Below are 25,367 nucleotides of genomic sequence, written 5' to 3' on the forward strand. Positions count from 1 at the left end.
GTGTTGAAAGATGCAATCGCCATCCCCGAATTGCTCTTCAACAACGGGAAGCAAGAAGGTGTTTAAAACATCAATGTAGCCGGCCGTAGTGGCCGTGCGGTTCTAGGCGCTACAGTCTGGAACCCCGTGACCGCTACGGTCGCAGGTTCGAATCTTGCCTCGGGCATGGATGTGTGTGATGTCCTTAGGTTAGTTATTTTTAAGTAGTTCTAAGCTCTAGGGGAACTGATGACCACAGCAGTTAAGTCCCATAGTGCTCAGAGCGAAAACATCAATGTAGGCCTGTGCTGTGATAGTGCAAGCCCCCACCATGGAAAACACGACCACACCACAACACCACCGCCTCCGAATTTTACTGTTGGCACCGCACACGGTGGCAGATGACGTTCACCGGGCATTCGCCACTACCCACACCCTGCCATCGGAGCGCCACATTGTGTACCGTGATTTGTCACTCTACACAACCTTTTCCCACTGTTCAATCCAATATTTACGCTCCTTACACCAAGCGAGGCGTCGTTTGGCATTTACTGGTGTGATGTGTGGCTCATGAGCAGCCGCTAGACCATAAAGTCCAAGTTTTTTCAACTACCACCTAACCGTCATAGTACTTGCAGTGGATCTTGATGCAGTTTGGAGTTCCTGTGTGATGGTCTGCATGGATGTCTGCCTATTGCACACTACGAACCTCTTCAACTGTCGGCGGTCTCTATCAGTCAACAGACGAGGTCGGCCTGTACGCTTTTGTGCTGTACGTGTCCCTTCACGTTTCCACTTCACTATCACGTCGGAAACAGTGGGATTTTTAGGAGTGTGGAAATCACAAGTGACACCCAATCACTTGAGCACGTTCGAAGTCCGCGAGTTCTGCGGAGCGCCCCATTCTGCTCTCTCACGATGTTTAACGACTACTGAGGTCGCTGATATGGAGTACCTGGCAGCAGGTGGCAGCGCAATGCACCTAATATGAAAAACGTATGTTTTTGGGGGTGGCCCGATACTTTTCATCACACAGTATATATACAGAGAGAAGGAAACATAGTAGGTGAATATGGATTGGGGGGAAGAAATGAAAGAGGAAGCCGCCTTGTAGAATTTTGCACAGAGCATAAGTTAATCATAGCTAACACTTGGTTCAAGAATCATGAAAGAAGGTTGTATACATGGAAGAATCCTGGAGATACTAGAAGGTATCAGATAGATTATATAATGGTAAGACAGAGATTTAGGAACCAGGTTTTAAATTGTAAGACATTTCCAGGGGCAGATATGGATTCTGACCACAATCTCTTGGTTATGAACTGCAGATTGAAACTGAAGAAATTGCAAAAAGGTGGGAATTTAAGGAGATGGGACCTGGATAAACTGAAAGAGCGAGAGGTTGTAGAGAGTTTCAGGGAGAGCATAAGGGAACAATTGACAGGAATGGGGGACAGAAGTACAGTAGAAGAAGAATGGGTAGCTCTGAGGGATGAAGGAGTGAAAGCAGCAGACGATCAAGTAGGTAAAAAGACGAGGGCTAATAGAAATCCTTGGGTAACAGAAGAAATATTGAATTTAATTGATGAAAGGAGAAAATATAAAAATGCAGTAAATGAAGCAGGCAAAAAGGAATACATACGTCTCAAAAATGAGATCGACAAGAAGTGCAAAATGGCTAAGCAGGGATGGCAAGAGGACAAATGTAAGGACGTAGAGGCTTGTCTCACTAGGGGTAAGATAGATACTGCCTACAGGAAAATTAAAGAGACCTATGGAGAGAAGAGAACCACTTGTATGAATATCAAGAGCTCAGATGGCAACCCAGTTCTAAGCAAAGAAGGGAAGCCAGAAAGGTGGAAGGAGTATATAGAGTGTTTATACAAGGGCGATGTACTTGAGGACAATATTATGGAAATGGAAGAGGATGTAGATGAAGATGAAATGGGAGATACGATACTGCGTGAAGAGTTTGACAGAGCACTGAAAGACCTGAGTCGAAACAAGGCCCCGGGAGTAGACAACATTCCATTAGAACTACTGACGGCCTTGGGAGAGCCAGTCCTGACAAAACTCTACCATCTGGTGAGCAAGATGTATGAGACAGGTGAAATACCCTCAGACTTCAAGAAGAATATAATAATTCCAATCCCAAAGAAAGCAGGTGTTGACAGATGTGAAAATTACCGAACGATCAGTTTAATAAGTCACAGCTGCAAAATACTAACGCGAATTCTTTACAGACGAATGGAAAAACTGGTAGAAGCGTACCTCGGGGAAGATCAGTTTGGATTCCGTAGAAATGTTGGAACACGTGAGGCAATACTAACCTTACGACTTATCTTAGAAGAAAGATTAAGAAAAGGCAAACCTACGTTCCTAGCATTTGTAGACTTAGAGAAAGCTTTTGACAATGTTGACTGGAATACTCTCTTTCACATTCTAAAGGTGGCAGGGGTAAAATACAGGGAGCGAAAGGCTGTTTCAATTTGTACAGAAACCAGATCGCAGTTATAAGAGTCGAGGGGCATGAAAGGGAAGCAGTGGTTGAGAAAGGAGTGAGACAGGGTTGTAGCCTCTCCCCGATGTTATTCAATCTGTATATTGAGCAAGCAGTAAAGGAAACAAAAGAAAAATTCGGAGTAGGTATTAAAATTCATGGAGAAGAAGTAAAAACTTTAAGGTTCGCCGATGACATTGTAATTCTGTCAGAGACAGCAAAGGACTTGGAAGAGCAGTTGAACGGAATGGACAATGTCTTGAAAGGAGGATATAAGATGAACATCAACAAAAGCAAAACGAGGATAATGGAATGTAGTCAAATTAAATCGGGTGATGCTGAGGGAATTAGATTAGGAAATGAGACACTTAAAGTAGTAAAGGAGTTTTGCTATTTGGGGAGCAAAATAACTGATGATGGTCGAAGTAGAGAGGATATAAAATGTAGACTGGCAATGGCAAGGAAATCGTTTCTGAAGAAGAGAAATTTGTTAACATCGAGTATAGATTTAAGTATCAGGAAGTCGTTTCTGAAAGTATTTGTATGGAGTGTAGCCATGTATGGAAGTGAAACATGGACGATAACTAGTATGGACAAGAAGAGAATAGAAGCTTTCGAAATGTGGTGCTACAGAAGAATGTTGAAGATAAGGTGGGTGATCACGTAACTAATGAGGAGGTATTGAATAGGATTGGGGAGAAGAGAAGTTTGTGGCACAACTTGACTAGAAGAAGGGATCGGTTGGTAGGACATGTTTTGAGGCATCAAGGGATCACAAATTTAGCATTGGAGGGCAGCGTGGAGGGTAAAAGTCGTAGAGGGAGACCAAGAGATGAATACACTAAGCAGATTCAGAAGGATGTAGGTTGCAGTAGGTACTGGGAGATGAAGAAGCTTGCACAGGATAGAGTAGCATGGAAAGCTGCATCAAACCAGTCTCAGGACTGAAGACCACAACAACATATATATACAGAGTATATCACTAAATGTGTGCTTCTGTAAGTTACGAAGTAATAGGAGGCGGAAATATTTATTGCTGTAGGTCACCATAAGAAACGTTACACTGTCTGCGGAGCTATGAACATAGTTTATTTTGTTATTATCCAAAGAGTTACAGCAAAAAGATACAATTTTTAAGTGGAACAATAGTTGTTTCTACATGCACTGGAATCAGTAACACCAGCTGTGTATACATCAATCCCATCACTTTTAGTTTGGGAGCTACATCTACATGTACATCTACATACATACTCCGCAATCCACCATACGGTGCGTGGCGGAGGGTACCTCGTACCACAAATAGTATCTTCTCTCCCGTCCCTGCTCCACTCCCAAACAGAACGAGGGAAAAATGACTGCCTATATGCCTGTGTACGAGCCCCAATCTCTCTTATTTTATCTTTGTGGTCTTTCCGCGAAATGTAAGTTGGCGGCAGTAAAATTATACTGCAGTCAGCCTCAAATACTGGTTCTCTAAATTTCCTCAGTAGCGATTCACGAAAAGAACGCCTCCTTTCCTCCAGAGACTCCCACCCGAGTTCCTGAAGCATTTCCGTAACACTCGCGTGATGATCAAACCTACGAGTAACAAATATAGCAGCCCGCCTCTGAATTGCTTCTACGTCCTCCCTCAATCTGACCTGATAAGGATCCCAAACGCTCGAGCAGTACTCAAGAATAGGTCGTATTAGTGTTTTATAAGCGGTCTCTTTTACAGATGAACCACATCTTCCCAAAATTCTACCAATGAACCGAAGATGACTATCCGCCTTCCTCACAACTGCCATTACATGCTTCTCCCACTTCATATAGCTCTGCAGTGTTACGCCCAAATATTTAATCGACGTGACTGTGTCAAGCGGTACACTACTAATGGAGTATTCAAACATTACGGGATTCTTTTTCCTATTCATCCGCATTAGTTTACATTTATCTATATTTAGAGTTAGCTGCCATTCTTTACACCAATCACAAATCCTGTCCAAGTCATCTTGTATCCTCCTGCAGCCACTCAACGACGACACCTTCCCATACACCACAGCATCATCAGCAAACAGCCGCACATTGCTATCCACCCTATCCAAAAGATCATTTATGTAGATAGAAAACAACAGCGGGCCTACCATACTTCCCTGGGGCACTCCAGATGATACCCTCACCTCCGACGAACACTCACCATCGAAGACAACCTACTGGGTTCTATTACTTAAACAACCCTTCAAAGTTTCAGGGGCAGATACCACACATGCTGCGCATAACGCAGTGCGCCTTTTAAATGTGGTGCGGCCGAGTTGTAAAGTCGCCGGTGTCACGGAGCGAGAAGCTACCTCGATGCGCTGTTAGGCTGCCGACTGTCGCCGCACACGGCCGTAATGTAATTTAAATTGATGTATACACAGCTGATGTTATTTATTCCAGTGCATGATAGAAACAACTATTGTTCCCGTAAAAATTTTATCTTTTTGCTGTATCTCTTTGGATAGTAAAAAAATAAACTTTGTTCATAGCTCTGCAGACAGTGTAACGTTTCTCGTGGTGACCTACCGCAATAAATATTTCCGTCGCCTGTTACTTCGTAACTTAGACTGGCAAACACATTTAGTGAAACACCCTGTATATATCTGAAAAACTATTATAAAATGGAGTTAACGACTTTCAAATTTACAGTTTAACTATGCCAGTCACGCTGAAGAATAGCGCAATTCCTTTAACAGTGTCAGCTTCCCATTCCAAAGAAAATAACGTACAACAACGCTGTTAATAATGAAATAGCGCAACTTATTTTAACATGGTCATTAATTTCATTAATATACACTGCATTTTTAATTGAAACATAAAAGTGTATAAAGCGAAGGGCTCTGCATTTGATAAATGAACAGCCCGTGCACTTCGACACAATGAACAAAATAGTATCGTTTGTTTGTTCGCTGACATTATGAACACGAATCTCGTATCTCACTCCGCTGTTCATTACTTCGCTCTCGGGCATTAGGGGTCTGCAGTCAGGTGGAACGAGTGTGCGGGAATGTTTAAAAGCTGTACATTCTGGAGGTCATAACCAACTACTGTCAGAATTAAGGTCCAATTTTTCGCGCGGGATCGATTGCTGGGGCTGTTATCTTGCAAGTGCACTTCTTTTCCTTAAAATATGAGGTCATGTTGGTGATGTTTCCTTAAGAGTGCCGTAGCATCACGGTTTGATATATGAAGAAGATAGCCTAGTTAAGTTATTACTACCACCACCACTACTACTACTACTATTAAATTATTCACGTTTGGTCTCTCCTGGACCACAAGATGTACGACAAATGTCACTTTCAAAGCTTTGTTTAGATTTTCTTTGTGCCCACTCTCTGAGAATGGTCTCTTTACAGCTAGTCAAACCGATTGGTTCCGGTCTCTTTCGATTTTTCTAGCAGGCAGACTGCCTAGCAGTGAATCATCTTCCTAAAATTTTTCGGTTCTAGTATATCAAGCTGCGTTATTCCTGTTGCCTTCAGGTTTTCTCTTGCTTCACCAATCCATCTTATTATTTCAGTTTTAACGTTAGTGCGAGTTTCATAAAAATCCACAACTTGTCCAGTTAATCTGGATGGATCAGTTCTTTTAATACACCAATAAAATTCTAGCCAGCGTTTTTTTTTTTTTCATTTCCGAATGAATGTTGGTATAGTTTTCAGTATAATTTGCTCTTAGTCTGTATGTTACTTCCTCACTATAAATTGGACCCAAAACGTTCCTAAGTACTGAAGTTGTCTCATTTCGATTTCTTCCCGTTTAACACGTTTGTTTCAGCCTCATAAAGATACTTTCGTTTTATTGTTTCAGTGTCTCAGTTTTGTGTATTTTGAGAACCATTATTATTATTATTATTATTGGTTAAAGGACTGCTATTGTTACTTCTCAACCTAAATGAAACTAGATAAATTTAACTCTTATTTTTAAGTAATTCTTACTTAATTTACCAAAAATACTGTTGTTTACTGCCGCTGCTGTCCTTTTTGCTACAATTATTAGGCCTACAACTTTACTTCATCCGTTTTGCAACAGATGGCAGCACCGGAAACGTGTGGTGCAGGTGGTAGATCGTATGCGTTGTACAGTAAGCATAGGCATTTATAAACATAACACGATCAAATATTACTCGTTTTATGATTGCATCATAATGTTATTCTCGATTGACTATATCAATCTAAGAGATGAATTCTTGTCATTTGCGGAAAGTATTAATTTTCTGCTTTAACACGAAGAAATCTGCTGCTGAGGACCATAAAACTCTGGGTAAGATCTACAGTAAGACACCTATTGACCTATTAGTGAACGAATGTGTAGAGAATGGTTTCAACGCCTCAAGAACGGTGATTTTGGCGACGAAGACCGGCATGGCGGTGGAAGAGATAAGGTTTTCGAAGCTACTGTAACCGACGGAAACAATCAGAGGAGATCGTTATCAAAAGCAGTTAATGAGTTTGAGCCGCGAAATGAAAAACAAATGGCCGCAATACAGCGATAGAAATGAAAAGGTGATTTTGCAGCATGACATTGCTCGACCACATGTCGCAAAAGACATACCTGCCGTGTTCTCCAGACACTGCTTTCTCCGACTACCATCTTTTTTGGTCAATGGCACACGGCCTGGCTGACCAGCACCTCTAGTCATATGAACAGCTGCAAAATTGGATCGTTTCATGGATCTCCTCAAAAAATGCACAGTAGTTCCATCGCGGGATTCGAATGTTGCCCGAAAGGTGGGAAAAAGCAGTGGCCAGCGATGGCGAATATTTTAAATCGTGATTTTTTTCTTTTTGAAGTTTTTCGCAATAAAGCCTCGAACTTCGAGAGAAAAACTGTGGAAGCAAAGTTGAAAACCTAATACTGCCATTAATTTAACCATTGTATAGAGATGGCATTTTTTAAGCAATATATAATGTTATTTTGAATTCTATATCATATTTTAACTAATTAATTATGAAGAAAACCTGTTGAAATGTAAGAGAGGACCCTACTGATGTATTACAACGATGTAATACAACTGCAATAGAATAAAGCAGTCAATAGCGAGCCAGGGTGTGAGTCGGACGTTCAACAAAGCTACGGTCCCCCTTGAAAATGTCCTCCGCAGATGGGCACGAAACGTCGGGTTGTGAAGTGATATCCCTTAGACCACAGCTTAATAGCCCGGAATATTTTATTAATTGTGAATAAAACAAGTTAGAAATTTCACGTTTATCCTCGAGTACTGGTTTCTTTTAGCGGTGCCGCTTATCTGATGTCAAGCGCTGTCCTGCCGTCCTCAGCTCCGACAACAACACGACTCCCCCGTGTGGCGTGCAGTGAGCGTGCGAGGCGTATCTGCCTCGCGGCTGTGGTTCTGCGCCTCTGCTTCCCACAGGCTCCAGAACGGAGGGCGGAAAGGAAAAATGTCTGCCCCAATGCGTCCCCGGCCGCACTAATGTCCCTTATCTGCTACAGAGCGCAAATACACGGCTTCATGGCCGTAGCTCAAATGTGTTACCGCAAGGACATTACAAGAGAAATTAAAGCAAGAAATGTGATAGCATGAGATGAACATCTAATTGAAAAAGGTAATCTCGAAAAAGTTACTGTCGCATAAATGATTATTCTCAGAGGATTGGCTGTAAGCGAGGGGAATGTGTTTCAAGGACTGTGTCTTTCGGTGCTAGGAAAAACGGATAAAATGTGGACATGAACAACTTACAAATTTATGTAAGAGTAATAAGACTGATAACTTTTCCTGGGTTTTATTTATTTATCTTGTCTTTATTCAATTGAACATCGTCATACTACAGCCAGAAGGTATTTAAAAAAATATACAATATGGTGTAACAAAATTGGTGCAAGTGGTTCATTCAAATCGGAAGTGATCTGAGAGAGATGGGAATCATTAACAGCTTTTAACTCCCTCAGTATACTTTTAGCGTTTGAATATGCAGTCCTGCTCGTCCATGTCGAAGGTAATTCTTGAATAAAACTAACACCCATAACCTCCAGACAAAAAATCAGATCTCTGCTCTTGCTTGACGCGAAGTTGGTTGATGTTTTCTCTGTAAAGGAAGATGAGGTTGAGTTATGTGAAGTAAATTAACGAATTAAAACCAATAATAAATAGTAATCAGAATGCTAATAAACTTACCATATAATGGCCCATCCAGTTGTCCGCAAAAAGGAACATCTTCTTCCATTTGCATATTTTCTCTGTCCAGATTTGCTACAGTTTTGATTTTGATTTTGGTTTGTACGTAAACTTCACAGTCAACGAACGATAAGCGAGACAGTTGTTCTCATAAATACCACAAAAGCAGCTGACTACAGCTGCTTTTGAAATCATTTGATCTATGCTTTCATATTATGTCAAGTGTTTTAAGAAGCATATACTTCACAATCAAAGAACGATAAGCGAGACAATTGTTCTGATAAATAGCACAAATAATTCTTCTGATAAATACCACAAAAGCAGTTAACTATAGCTGCCTTTGAAATCATTTGATCTATGCTTTCATATTATTTCAGGTGTTTTAAGAAGCAGATGTCAAGATGAGGGGCTTTTACAGCTCCACTGCACTAAAGCCACGGTTTGATATCAACACTTCCAATGAAAAGAGGGATATCTCTAACGGAATTTTGTTTTCGATAGATAGTTCAAATTGAGATCTTAGCAGAAACATTGTAAGCAATAAATTTCTCTTTTCATCCATCTTGCTTGATCCATTGCCCCAGGTGGGAAAATTTTCAGGTTTTCTGCGAAGTCTCCTACCAAAAACATTTTCCAGATCTTTGTGACCTCACAGCAATCAGCGCTCACTTTCATAAAAGTCTAACATCATCTTATTTTCTGACTCATTAAAAAACAAATCCACAATCTACTGTATTTGCTACCGTGAAAATTACCGACATTGATGCTTTTCCAGTTTTCCCTCAGATGTTGAAGAACTGTTATTTCAGGACTGCTTGTTACCCCATGTACTTTATACCCTAACACACTTTTTAAAATACTTTCATTTATGTGATGACGCCATGAGAAATACAACAAGTTCCTGTCCAATCTGTATGCAAGTTCGATTCACACCCCATTAAGACGGCAGTATTTGAGGCAGTTGTGTCGCTGCAGAGAATTTGTGCATTGTCCTTTACACCCCAGCACGTGAATGCACTCCAAACAGCATTCGCTCACTCTTTGCCAGAACCATTGTTTAATTTTCGAACGCCAATGTCCCCAAATGTAACAAAAATTCGCAGTTTTTTTTTCTTTTGGGTCCGTGTTATTTAATGCTGACAACAGTTTACCTTCCCAATGAACGGAAAGAACTGCAGGGATATCATTCCTGAAAGCTGATTTTATTGCTTCAGAGCGTTCTCTTCTCTTCCTCTGTCTGATTCTATGAAGAGAAGACTTACTAATACAGAGTTCTCCAGAGATACTAATACAGAGCTCCCTGCTGTCACTTGAAGAATATGTTTCCAGAATCTCAGCTGGCATCTATCCATGACAGCCGCTAATCTTTGTTACCTCGCGTTGGAACATTCTCCAATGTACAGTTCTCAGAAGTATGATCTAAAAACTGACCATCACCCACGTCAGTTCATTCTGAACTTAAAAATACCTCATCTGACTCTCCAGATGATGAACAAGGAAGTGCAACAGAAATAGAAGTAGATGCAGTGCACGTTTGTTTCTCTTGCCTTTTCTCTTCATCTAGTTTTCTCTACGTAGCTCCTACAAGGTAGCCTTTACGTCCTGGCTCTCTCTGTCGAAGTAAAACTACGTTTTCCTCCAACTCGATTGCCTGCAGAGCACTAGCGTTTGCGACTTCAAATAAATTGTGCAAATTACACATAAACTTTTCTTCAAGGCTCTTAAAAACTTCTTAACAATTTTTTTCGTTTTTTACAATTATCTACACTCTCAATGTAAGTTACTAACTTTTTGTGAACAATTCTGAATATCTCCCTCTAAATTCTTACTTTTTCCATAAAATAATACACTAGCGAACCACAAGGTTAGCACTCTCATTAACGCTTAATTTTACTTCCGGTGTGTTATGAAATGAAACTTCTAGCACTTCTCTATTTGATGGTATTTTGTGTGCAGTTGTTTGGCGTTTCATATCTCCTATTAAAATCGCACGTCACTTGGCACTGCGTAATTGATGTAACATCGTAGATAGCGACTGGAAAATGCGTGCGACACAATCAGTACCAAATAACCAACTGACTGCACTGCACGTGCATGTACCGAAAATGTGAGGTGACGCCAACACGATATCTGCGAACACTGTGGAAGATCTTGCTTCTCATGCGAGTTCGCGCTCAAGCCGACACTGAGTACAGTGCTTCGATAGCAACAAAATTTTGTAGAGGCTGGTTTTAGAATTATTCAGGCAATACTGGAGATTGAGCGCTCAAAAAGATCGACGTCGGAAATTAAGGAACAGCCTACTGCCAACATATGAATCAGCTATTGATCCCTGCATCGTTGTACGTAACAAATACTGCAAACTACTCAAGGCCCATATTAGAGCGTTTTATGCCGTTGTGTTACTCTTTTATGGCGCCCACATTGGTCTACACTTCCCGATAATAAATTGCGGGATGTGAAAGCTCTTCCCTGTGCTTGGACCTCTTCCTCCCGACCTCGTCGTCGAGAGGAGGTAATTTTAACTAGACTCCGGATAGGGCATTGCCTTTTTAGCCATCGACATCTTCTAAGTGGTGATCCTCCCCACTTTGTCCTCACTGCTCTCAACCGTGGACAGTGAGACACCCTTTACTTCAGTGCCCCTATTTTAATACGCTACTCGCCCGTTTACAGTTGCCTCATATATCTTCCCTTTTAGCAGATGACACGTGCTCAGCCGATCGCGTCCTTGAGTTTACCAGTGCCAGTGAGATGACATCGGTCATTTGAAGCTCCTTTCTGGGGAATGCAACCCCCCCCCCCCCCCCTTCAATAGTACTTTTTTTAAAGATTTCCTTCCGTTTTTAGTTTCTCTCTTTCTTCAGTTTCGCTCCCATTGCTGCTGATTTCAAATTCGGTTTTTTAGCCTTCCCTAAACCACAGAATGAGCGCTTATGACCGTAGCAGTTTTGCGCCCTAAGACCATAACCAAAAAAAAAAAAATTAAATACAAATCGAAACTGTTCCTTACGAGCATCTGTATTTAACTAAAAAGACAGTCTTTTTACATTCAGACTAAAAAATTAATTACAACGTAAAATAATGTCACAAAAATGAAATTACTGTACTGCAAGACAAAACAAAAAGTAGTACATAATTTTAAAACATGTACAGAAGATGTCAAAAATACGGTAACACCGCGAAAAATGTATACTTGAACATAAAAGCAAATGCAAACGAAACCTGCAAATTAGGCCGTTGTATTTGACCACGAACGGCACCTGTGTGATGTTCTCAATACGTTGCTTGCTAGCGTCAGTCTTGGTCAAAACAGCGATCAGCGTAGTTTTTGAGTGCGTTGTGTCTGAGCTAAGTGAACCCGAAAATTGTTGGTGTTTGTATGGTGGGTGCTTCCGTAACTAGGAACTGCTTAGAGTTTTAAGAGGCACTGTGTCGAAAATTTGCACCTACACAAAGAAAACGGAAAAACATCATCCGCCAAGTCACAATGCAGACGAAGGTGTGTGTTGATCGATCGTGACCGACGGCCATTAAAGAGGATTGTGATGAAAAACAAAGAGGATGACAGCTGTAATAGGCACTGCAGAACTGAATGTCACACTCGCGAACTCAATCAGCATCAAAACAGCACGAAGGTAGCTCCATAAGCAGGGAAATGTAGGGCGAGTTGGGATTCCAAAATCGCTCACTGATTCAAATGCCCGTAAAAGTAAAACGTCATGTTGAGCTATAAAGAAATGGAAGAAAGTCGTTATGTCGGGTGAATCTTGTTGCACACTGTTTTCATTCTGGTCGAGCTTATGTCCCAAGAATGAAACATGCCAGAGGTACGGCGAAGATTTGGGCAGCTATATCGTGGCATTCGATGTGCCCCATAGGTATCCTACAAGGTCACATTACTGCCAAGTATTATGTGACCACTTTGCCGTGCTGAACACCTATAAGACAAGTAGAGGTGTTCAGCAAGGCAGTTGGCTCTCCCATTTACTCTTCATTACACTTGTGGACACAATCACGAAAGAAATCAAGGAAGAAGAAAATGAAGCTCTCACTGCTTTTGTTTTTCCTGATGACGTCGCCATTTGGGGATAGACGGAAATGGATGTTCAGAGGAGACTAGATTACTGGAACACAAAATTTAAAAAATTCAAGTTAACTGTGAGTAGGAACAAGATGGTTCAAATGGCTCTGAGCACTATGGGGCTTAACTTCTGAGGTCATCAGTCCCCTAGAACTTAGAACTACTTGAACCTAACTAACCTAAGGACATCACACATTTCCATGCCCGAGGCAGTATTAGAACCTGCGACCGTAGCGGTCGCGCAGTTCCAGACTGTAGCGTCTAGAACCGCTCGGCCACCCCGGCCGGTAGGATCAAGACAGTGGCACTGAAGATGAGCAGGACACTCACACCTTGTCACATCATACTGGATGGGGAGAAGTTTGAATGTGTGAAAAGCATCAATTATCTGGGTAGCATCATATCACGCGATGGAATTTCCGTATTGGAAGTCTTAAACAGAATAACAAAAAGAATCTAGCTTCTTTCACGAAGTCCGAAATCTAATCTGGGACAAGGAAGTCCGTCAAAGAGCCAAACAGATCATGTACAATACTTATCTCCTGCCAATCATGATGTATAGTCTAGAGGCCTGTATCATAAATAAGAGAGAAGAGGGTCAAATACAAGCATGTGAAATGAAGTTCCTTAGGTCAGCTCTACCAAAAAAAAAAAAAAACTAGTTAGGAATGATTGTATAAGGAGAGACCTGCAGGTGACATTGACTACGGAGAGGAAGATGAGTGCTTTGAGATTGAAGTAGTTCGGTCATGTGAAGCGAACGCACCCAACTCGAACTCCACGCCAGTATTTGGAGATGGAGGTACCAGGAAGAAGACCAATTGGGCGGCCTAGAAAGAAATGGACAGACCAGGTTAAGGAAGATCTCAAAAGGAGAGGAGTAACATGGGATGTAGTGGAGAGGGATAAGCTATACCAGGACAGAAACTAATGGAGACATATTGTTCACCAAGTTCCTACCCGGCTCGCTGGAAGGAAATCCTGATGATGATGTCCATCCCATGGTACAATGTTTGTTCTCCGACGGCGAATCTGTGTTCCAAGACGACAGAGCACCTGTCGACACAGCTTGCAATGTCCAAGACCGGTTTTGTGACCACGAGGAGGAATTGTTGCATCTGCAATGGCCATCAGTGTCAAAAAATGGTTCAAATGGCTCTGAGCACTATGGGACTCAACTGCTGTGGTCATCAGTCCCCTAGAACTTAGAACTACTTAAACCTAACTAACCTAAGGACATCACACACATCCATGCCCGAGGCAGGATACGAACCTGCGACCGTAGCAGTCGCACGGTTCCGGACTGCGCGCCTAGAACCGCGAGACCACCGCGGCCGGCCCATCAGTGTCACCAGATCTGAATATTATTGAGGCTTTGTGGTCTATTTTGGAGAGAAGGGGGCGTGATCGCTCTCTGCTTCCATCATCGTTACCTGAACTTTGTTTTGCAGGAAGAATTGTAGTATCATTGCCACAGATACTACTACAACGCCACGCCAACGCAAGGTTGGCAGCCCGTCGTCTGCCGAGCACAGCGCACTGTAGCGGGCTGTGCAGCTCGACGGAACTGGAGTGTGCCTCGTCCACTTCTTAGCTAGATTTCAACCTAGGCAGAGGCACTTTCATAATTGGCCCTCAGCTAGTTCTGTTTGCATTGATTCTCCGAGGAGGACCCATCAGGATTAGTTCCTGAGAATATGTTGTGTCAGTTATAGCCGTAGCTGCAGTCCTACAAACTACTGAAGATAAGTAATGTTCATTGTACTATGCGTTTCTTGAATAATAATCCTTCTCTCTAACAGTGTGCCGTTGCAACCTGGACTCGTTCAGCTCCTATCAACTCGGCCTCCTACTTATTTGCATTTAGTAACGAACTGAAAACACCCACGCGTTTTGTGCCTCTAAACAGTGAGACACAATAAGAATGGCATAAGCATCCCTTGAAAACCATACAGGACCTTCATTCCGAGTCGACTGGAAGCTGTTTTGAATGCCTACGTTTCACTACACCGTATTTGGCATGGTAATGTGTTGATTTTTCGAAGTTTCTGTATTGTGTCCACCTTGTACGTAAGTTTGAATATCCACGTAAAAATGTATTAAATTCTTGTCCTACTGAAATTAACAGAAAATGCAGGCTTTCACGACAGCTGTATGTGTGCTTGGTGCTTTTTGTCTTATGGGCTTTATGCCGTGGTTCAGCGTTTGTTGATACGCCTAACGCTGCGCTTCCTAACGATGGAGACGCCGTCAGAGGCTGCAAAGACTCAGATAATTCTTTCAAACTTAAACACGCTTAGCAAGCCGAACTGTTTATACGTATCCGTGCAGCAGCCGTGTCGTAACGTCATCAGACCGCCGAGTAGCGACGGCGTGTGTCTAGGAGCTTGTGATGGGGAATAGTTGGCGCTATTTGCTTTATTTAGCACTCAACTTGTCGCGTTTCACTCCTTTTCTGTTAAAGTAGTTTTTGTGCTTTTGAAGGATTGAAATTAGACCAACTGTGGGCTTCAGCATATGAGTAGTTAAGTCATATCTACAGAACTGGAAGCAAACAGTCTCTTTATATGCTTCAAGTGATTTAAAGGAGTTTGCCACTTCATCTAATTGGGATGAAATTACATTAGGTGTTCCACAAGGTTCGATCATGGGTCCCCTCCTGTTCTTGATATATGTGAATGATCTCCCTTCTTATGTGAAACAAGATGCTGAACTGACACCGTTTGCTGATGATACAAGCAAAATTATTAATCCAGTAAAATAAAGTCCGACAGAAAATGATACAAATAAGGTCTTTGGGAAAGTCATTAATTGGTTTTCTGCAAATGGGCTTGCTCTGAACTTTGAAAAAACACAGTACATCCAATTTTCTGCTGCAAAAAGAATAAATCGTTCAATAATAAACATAACACATCAAAAGAAGTCAGTAGCCAGGGTAGAGCATAGTAAGTTTTTGGGTGTACATATAGATGAGAATCTTAATTGGAAAAGTCGTATTTTGGATCTCCTAAAGCGACTAGGTTCAGCAACTTTTGCAATCAGAATAATTGCCAATTTTGAGGATGTAGAAATTATTAAGCTAACATACTTTGCATACTTCCACTCTCTGATGTCATGCGGAATAATGTTCTGGGGCAACTCAACACTTAGGCAAAAGGTATTCACTGCTCAAAAGAAAGCAGTTAGAATAATGTGTGGGGTTCATAGTCGCATCTCTTGTAGGAGTCAGTTTAGAAGGTTAGGAATTCTTACAACTGCTTCACAGTACATTTACTCAGTAATGAAATTTTTTCTCAACAATATGGACGATTTTAAAATCAACAGCGACATTCATGATTACAATACCAGAGAAAAGAAAGACCTACACTATCCTTTACTTAACCTGTCTTTGGCACAGAAAGGGATAAATTATGCTGCTATAAAACTTTTTGGTAAATTACCAGATGAAATAAAATGTCTGACGGACAGCAGTAATAGTTTCAAAACCAAATTGAAATCATACCTCCTTTATAACTCCTTCTATACCATAGATGAATTCTTGAATATGAGTAAATAAATCTGGAGATATAATATATGCATTTTGTGCCATTTAAAGTTCAAATGGCACTGAGCACTATGGGACTTAACTTCAGAGGTCATCAGTCCCCTAGAACTTAGAACTACTTAAACCTAACTAACCTAAGGACATCACACACATCCATGCCCGTGGCAGGATTCGAACCTGCTACCGTAGCGGTCGCGCAGTTCCAGACTATAGCGCCTAGAACCGCTCGGCCACTACGGCCGGCGCTATTTAAGGGAATGGGATAGATAATAGAAATATTTAGGTATAACACTATAACGTAAACAAAAAAAGGTAAAGAAAACTTGTTTCCTGTTCGCACTTCTTGTGCATTTGACACGTTCCACATCACAACGGTTTTTCCGTGCTATTAATCGATGGAACACGTAACTAACTACCTCAGTGCTAAATAAAGCAAACTCCGGGAGCTTAAATACACGGTCCAGTCACATTAAAGCGACACCGCCATCGCTCGACGTCAACGTGTCATAACCACCCACAGACGGCAGGTGGCAACAGGTGGAGGGTATATAAATTTCCGGGAGGGGGGGGGGATAAATCGCGGGATGCCGATTATAGCGCAGTCGTAACCGTAATGAGGAAACGGAGCGATTTAGCTGACGCCCAAACGGCCATCATCATTGGCTGTAGGGCCAAGGGTTGGAGTATTTCCGAAACGGCTAAGTCTGTAAACTGTTCGCGTACCGCCATGGTTAAAATATTTCTTGCATGTGAAAATGGAGCTATCCAAAACCAGAGCCGAGAAAAATGTGGTGCATCACATGTCAGAGGTGAACGACGGCTGCGGAGACGTGTAAGGCGAATAGAGGAACAACTGTTGAGTAAGTCGCTGCCCAAATGAACCAAGGAACTGCCAATAATGTCTGCTCAACAACCGCTCATCGAACGTTGCTGCGTGTGGGTTACCGCAACAGGTGGCTGGATCGAGTGTTCATCCTGACTGCTGTTCATCGACGACGAAGGCTGGAATTCGCAAGCCAGTACGCAACTGGACGTACTCTGGGTCGCGACAGGTGGCTTTTCCTTATGAACCACGTTTTATGCTTCATGGATAGATGGCCTTGGGCGTGTACAGCCCTGCATCAATCGTCGGATGGGTCCACACTGGAGGAGGAAGCATTATGGTCTGGGGAACCTTTTATGTGGGGTTCTTTGGATGGTCAAGTCATTCTGGATGACACAGTGGATCAGCACAGGTAGGCATCTATTCATACAGCTCGCAGTGTACATGCGTAATTCGAAGAGCATAAGCACACATTTACCGTTATCCCCTGGCCAACAAACTCCCAAGGTTTAAACCCAATCGAGAATCTATTGGACCACGTCGATCGGGCTCTTCGCGCCTCGGATCCGAGAAACCTAGGTCAGCGGGCCACGGTATTGGAGTCGCCATGGTTCCACATTCCTGTCGGTACCTTCCAGAATCTCACTGACTCTTCCTGCATCTCTCGCAGCGGTCCGCACTGCAGAAGTTGGTTACTCAGGCTTTCGACAAGTTGTCACCTTAATGTGACTGGACAGTGTAAATCGACTTCATAATCTTGGTTCAAATGGCTCTAAGCACTACAGTACTTAACATCTGAGGTCATCAGTCCCCTAGACTTAGAACTACTTAAACCTAACTAACCTAAGGACATCACACACATCCATGCCCGTGGCAGGATTCGAACCTGCTACCGTAGCGGTCGCGCAGTTACAGACTGTAGCGCCTAGAACCGCTCGGTCACTACGGCCGGCGCTATTTAAGGGAATGGGATAGATAAAAGAAATATTTAGGTATAACACTATAACGTAAACAAAAAAAGGTAAAGAAAACTTGTTTCCTGTTCGCACTTCTTGTGCATTTGACACGTTCCACATCACAACGGTTTTTCCGTGCTATTAATCGATGGAACACGTAACTAACTACCTCAGTGCTAAATAAAGCAAACTCCGGGAGCTTAAATACACGGTCCAGTCACATTAAAGCGACACCGCCATCGCTCGACGTCAACGTGTCATAACCACCCACAGACGGCAGGTGGCAACAGGTGGAGGGTATATAAATTTCCGGGAGGGGGGGGGGGGATAAATCGCGGGATGCCGATTATAGCGCAGTCGTAACCGTAATGAGGAAATGGAGCGATTTAGCTGACGCCCAAACGGCCATCATCATTGGCTGTAGGGCCAAGGGTTGGAGTATTTCCGAAACGGCTAAGTCTGTAAACTGTTCGCGTACCGCCATGGTTAAAATATTTCTTGCATGTGAAAATGGAGCTATCCAAAACCAGAGCCGAGAAAAATGTGGTGCATCACATGTCAGAGGTGAGCGACGGCTGCGGAGACGTGTAAGGCGAATAGAGGAACAACTGTTGAGTAAGTGGCTGCCCAAATGAACCAAGGAACTGCCAATAATGTCTGCTCAACAACCGCTCATCGATCGTTGCTGCGTGTGGGTTACCGCAACAGGTGGCTGGATCGAGTGTTCATCCTGACTGCTGTTCATCGACGACGAAGGCTGGAATTCGCAAGCCAGTACGCAACTGGACGTACTCTGGGTCGCGACAGGTGGCTTTTCCTTATGAACCACGTTTTATGCTTCATGGATAGATGGCCTTGGGCGTGTACAGCCCTGCATCAATCGTCGGATGGGTCCACACCGGAGGAGGAAGCATTATGGTCTGGGGAACCTTTTATGTGGGGTTCTTTGGATGGTCAAGTCATTCTGGATGACACAGTGGATCAGCACAGGTAGGCATCTATTCATACAGCTCGCAGTGTACATGCGTAATTCGAAGAGCACAAGCACACATTTACCGTTATCCCCTGGCCAACAAACTCCCAAGGTTTAAACCCAATCGAGAATCTATTGGACCACGTCGATCGGGCTCTTCGCGCCTCGGATCCGAGAAACCTAGGTCAGCGGGCCACGGTATTGGAGTCGCCATGGTTCCACATTCCTGTCGGTACCTTCCAGAATCTCACTGACTCTTCCTGCATCTCTCGCAGCGGTCCGCACTGCAGAAGTTGGTTACTCAGGCTTTCGACAAGTTGTCACCTTAATGTGACTGGACAGTGTAAATCGACTTCATAATCTTGGTTCAAATGGCTCTAAGCACTACGGTACTTAACATCTGAGGTCATCAGTCCCCTAGACTTAGAACTACTTAAACCTAACTAACCTAAGGACATCACACACATCCATGCCCGTGGCAGGATTCGAACCTGCTACCGTAGCGGTCGCGCAGTTCCAGACTGTAGCGCCTAGAACCGCTCGGTCACTACGGCCGGCGCTATTTAAGGGAATGGGATAGATAAAAGAAATATTTAGGTATAACACTATAACGTAAACAAAAAAAGGTAAAGAAAACTTGTTTCCTGTTCGCACTTCTTGTGCATTTGACACGTTCCACATCACAACGGTTTTTCCGTGCTATTAATCGATGGAACACGTAACTAACTACCTCAGTGCTAAATAAAGCAAACTCCGGGAGCTTAAATACACGGTCCAGTCACATTAAAGCGACACCGCCATCGCTCGACGTCAACGTGTCATAACCACCCACAGACGGCAGGTGGCAACAGGTGGAGGGTATATAAATTTCCGGGAGGGGGGGGGGGGATAAATCGCGGGATGCCGATTATAGCGCAGTCGTAACCGTAATGAGGAAATGGAGCGATTTAGCTGACGCCCAAACGGCCATCATCATTGGCTGTAGGGCCAAGGGTTGGAGTATTTCCGAAACGGCTAAGTCTGTAAACTGTTCGCGTACCGCCATGGTTAAAATATTTCTTGCATGTGAAAATGGAGCTATCCAAAACCAGAGCCGAGAAAAATATGGTGCATCACATGTCAGAGGTGAGCGACGGCTGCGGAGACGTGTAAGGCGAATAGAGGAACAACTGTTGAGTAAGTGGCTGCCCAAATGAACCAAGGAACTGCCAATAATGTCTGCTCAACAACCGCTCATCGATCGTTGCTGCGTGTGGGTTACCGCAACAGGTGGCTGGATCGAGTGTTCATCCTGACTGCTGTTCATCGACGACGAAGGCTGGAATTCGCAAGCCAGTACGCAACTGGACGTACTCTGGGTCGCGACAGGTGGCTTTTCCTTATGAACCACGTTTTATGCTTCATGGATAGATGGCCTTGGGCGTGTACAGCCCTGCATCAATCGTCGGATGGGTCCACACCGGAGGAGGAAGCATTATGGTCTGGGGAACCTTTTATGTGGGGTTCTTTGGATGGTCAAGTCATTCTGGATGACACAGTGGATCAGCACAGGTAGGCATCTATTCATACAGCTCGCAGTGTACATGCGTAATTCGAAGAGCACAAGCACACATTTACCGTTATCCCCTGGCCAACAAACTCCCAAGGTTTAAACCCAATCGAGAATCTATTGGACCACGTCGATCGGGCTCTTCGCGCCTCGGATCCGAGAAACCTAGGTCAGCGGGCCACGGTATTGGAGTCGCCATGGTTCCACATTCCTGTCGGTACCTTCCAGAATCTCACTGACTCTTCCTGCATCTCTCGCAGCGGTCCGCACTGCAGAAGTTGGTTACTCAGGCTTTCGACAAGTTGTCACCTTAATGTGACTGGACAGTGTAAATCGACTTCATAATCTTGGTTCAAATGGCTCTAAGCACTACGGTACTTAACATCTGAGGTCATCAGTCCCCTAGACTTAGAACTACTTAAACCTAACTAACCTAAGGACATCACACACATCCATGCCCGTGGCAGGATTCGAACCTGCTACCGTAGCGGTCGCGCAGTTCCAGACTGTAGCGCCTAGAACCGCTCGGTCACTACGGCCGGCGCTATTTAAGGGAATGGGATAGATAAAAGAAATATTTAGGTATAACACTATAACGTAAACAAAAAAAGGTAAAGAAAACTTGTTTCCTGTTCGCACTTCTTGTGCATTTGACACGTTCCACATCACAACGGTTTTTCCGTGCTATTAATCGATGGAACACGTAACTAACTACCTCAGTGCTAAATAAAGCAAACTCCGGGAGCTTAAATACACGGTCCAGTCACATTAAAGCGACACCGCCATCGCTCGACGTCAACGTGTCATAACCACCCACAGACGGCAGGTGGCAACAGGTGGAGGGTATATAAATTTCCGGGAGGGGGGGGGGGGATAAATCGCGGGATGCCGATTATAGCGCAGTCGTAACCGTAATGAGGAAATGGAGCGATTTAGCTGACGCCCAAACGGCCATCATCATTGGCTGTAGGGCCAAGGGTTGGAGTATTTCCGAAACGGCTAAGTCTGTAAACTGTTCGCGTACCGCCATGGTTAAAATATTTCTTGCATGTGAAAATGGAGCTATCCAAAACCAGAGCCGAGAAAAATGTGGTGCATCACATGTCAGAGGTGAGCGACGGCTGCGGAGACGTGTAAGGCGAATAGAGGAACAACTGTTGAGTAAGTGGCTGCCCAAATGAACCAAGGAACTGCCAATAATGTCTGCTCAACAACCGCTCATCGATCGTTGCTGCGTGTGGGTTACCGCAACAGGTGGCTGGATCGAGTGTTCATCCTGACTGCTGTTCATCGACGACGAAGGCTGGAATTCGCAAGCCAGTACGCAACTGGACGTACTCTGGGTCGCGACAGGTGGCTTTTCCTTATGAACCACGTTTTATGCTTCATGGATAGATGGCCTTGGGCGTGTACAGCCCTGCATCAATCGTCGGATGGGTCCACACCGGAGGAGGAAGCATTATGGTCTGGGGAACCTTTTATGTGGGGTTCTTTGGATGGTCAAGTCATTCTGGATGACACAGTGGATCAGCACAGGTATGCATCTATTCATACAGCTCGCAGTGTACATGCGTAATTCGAAGAGCACAAGCATACATTTACCGTTATCCCCTGGCCAACAAACTCCCAAGGTTTAAACCCAATCGAGAATCTATTGGACCACGTCGATCGGGCTCTTCGCGCCTCGGATCCGAGAAACCTAGGTCAGCGGGCCACGGTATTGGAGTCGCCATGGTTCCACATTCCTGTCGGTACCTTCCAGAATCTCACTGACTCTTCCTGCATCTCTCGCAGCGGTCCGCATTGCAGAAGTTGGTTACTCAGGCTTTTGACAAGTTGTCACCTTAATGTGACTGGACAGTGTAAATCGACTTCATAATCTTGGTTCAAATGGCTCTAAGCACTACGGTACTTAACATCTGAGGTCATCAGTCCCCTAGACTTAGAACTACTTAAACCTAACTAACCTAAGGACATCACACACACCCATGCCCAAGGCACGTGACCGTAGCAGCCGTGTGGTTCCGGACTGAAGCGCCGAGAACCACTCGGTCACAGCGGCCGGCCTCATAAGATTGTTTCAGTCTGAAACTGTTATGAGTCCTCGTAGCCCCTGATGATATCTCCAACGTTAGAAGTCGAAGCGGTACGCACAGAAACGTGCCTTGAACCACGGCTTAGTGTCCATAAAACAAAAATTACTTAAATAATTTATTCTCGTTCTTGTACGAGGGTCACTCCAAAAGAAATGCACACTATTTTTGTAAAAATACAGTTTTCATGCCGGCCTTTGTGGCCGAGCGGTTCTAGGCGCTTCAGTCTGGAACCGCGCGACCGCTACGGTCGCAGGTTCGAATCCTGCCTCGGGCATGGATGTGTGTGATGTCCTTAGGTTAGATAGGTTTAAGTAGTTCTAAAATCTAGGGGACTGATGACCTCAGACGTTAAGTCCCATAGTGCTCAGAGCCATTTGAACCATTTTTGAACAGTTTTCATTCTGCATGTGTCAAAGTTTTACAGTGTGTAGATACATCATTCCCGCTTGTTTTCAAACTTAGTTCAACATTTTGTTCGCGTGAGTGGCGCCGTCACAGCATGTCTTCGAGATGGTTGCTACACTTAACGTTCGTCAGAAGCAACGTGCTGTCATAGAATTCCTGTGCTGTGAAAACGAGACAGTGGGAAACATCCACAAGAGGTTGAGAAAGGTGTATGGAGATGCTGCTGTCGATCGCAGCACAGTTAGTCGGTGGGCAAGCAGGTTGTAAGGTGTCAGACAAATCCAACACCTTCCATGAAAACCTTGACATGATAAGCAAATCCAGTAGTATGTCACATAGCTCCGAATAAATCGTGACATTAAATTAACCAAAGTAATACGAGTAAGGAGTGAGCAAATGGAATACCATAGACTAACACAAGAATGCCTAAATGCATGTCATACCTTCCCACCGTGAGACAGACGCATTTCCGAGGGGAGAAACGAGAACAGAAGCCAAGAGCAGAACCGTGTTAAGCGAGAAGGCCCTACGGTAAGGGAAGGACACCCACGTCGCCACCTAACCGCTACGACTACACCACCCGCAAGATTTTAGCGTGAGACTTTTTCGCGTCTCTGTTACGTTAGGACCACCCCCCAGCCCATGTTAAAAGCTAGAGCCCTCCAGAAGAACAGTATAGATTTTACGATAACGCTAAAAGGACCACACCAGTTGCAAGTTTTAGTGTGAAACTTTTTCGCTACTCTGTTACGTTGCAAACTTTAAAAACATTGCCCCACCACGAAAAGTATAACGTTTCTCATTAGATAGACAGAATTTTTGTAGGCGGAGCTTAAGGTTAACATTGAGACCCTGATGGGTCAGATGAAAACACAGCCAGATAGTTTTTTTTAAACCAACTTCGGTAAATTGTAGTAAGGAGAAGTTAGAAGAGAGTTACTTCCGAGACGGCGAGGTGAGCGGAGCTGTGCTGTCCGTCGCCCCCTGACGAACACCGACAAGGTAATGAACGCACGCGATGCCGCATAACAGCGCATAAAGCTTCTCTCAGAACTGCAGAAGTCTCATCTGTTACATCCGCTTTTTGCGTAATACTAGTGTCGATCGTCAATTAAAGCTCATGGTGTTCGCATTTGCCACTTGAAGTAAAAATCTGAAACGCGATGATTTTTCTGTTATATAGTTATTGAGAAGCCACATCAGCCACTGTAATTTACGACAAGTTAGATAAGTAATTAAAGATAATTGAGAGTCACTGTAGACCATTTTGATAATTTGCTTTTTTGTGAAACTTAATTTAAACCTAGATTATAGATGTGATATGGCATAGGTCATCCTTCGATCCATTGTAGAACTTGGAAACCCATTCAGGAAATATTCGTTCACATTTTTTGTTGAACGCAGTTGGTTTTTACCATCCAGTATTAAAACATTTCCTTTTATCAATAGTGCAATTTATAAACGATGTTTTGTGAGTAGAATAAAATTTCCAATGGTAAACTTAACTGCTTTTTCGACGTTATTTTACCAGCTAACTAAAAGTAGGAAAGCCTTGAACCTCTTCCACCTCTGACGCTGAAATCATTAAGTATTTGGTTATATCATCGCTAGTCTCACTGAACTCTTCTGAATTCTACATGTCATGTGTGGTCTGGCGTTTCCTTACCAGCAACAGGTCCCAGGTTCAAGCTAGTCAATTCCCTAAAAAACACGCTCAGAGCGTCGTTGCGCGAAAGTGGTAGGGAGACACGATATAGGACAAACAGACACCACGCAGAATGTGTAGAAGGTTACGTGATGAAAGCGGGCACGGCAATATTGAGTATCGTCCTCGCAGCGGCAGGCCTCGTACTGCACACGCTCCAGACAACGTGCAGAGAGTTAACGAATTGGTGACTGCTGACAGACGCATCACAGTGAACGAATTGTCACGCTACGTTGGGATAGGGGAAGGAAGTGTTTGCAGAATAATGAAAGTGTTGGCGTTAAAAAAGGTTTGTGCCAGGTGGGTTCCCAGGATGTTGACAGTGGCTCACAAAGCAACAAGAAAAACGGTATGCAGCGAACTTTTGGAACAGTACGAGAATGGTGGAGATGAATTTCTTGGAAGAATTGTGACAGGTGATGAAACATGGGTCCATCATTTTTCACCAGAGACGAAGAGGCAATCAATGGAGTGGCATGATGCAAATTCACCCAAGAAAAAAAATTCAAAACCACAGCTTCTGCTGGAAAAGTTATGGCTACGGTGTTTTTCGATTCCGAAGGACTCTTGCTTGTGGACATCATGCCAAGTGGAACCAC

Source organism: Schistocerca serialis, chromosome 6 (assembly GCF_023864345.2).
Source record: "Schistocerca serialis cubense isolate TAMUIC-IGC-003099 chromosome 6, iqSchSeri2.2, whole genome shotgun sequence".
NCBI lineage: Eukaryota > Metazoa > Arthropoda > Insecta > Orthoptera > Acrididae > Schistocerca > Schistocerca serialis.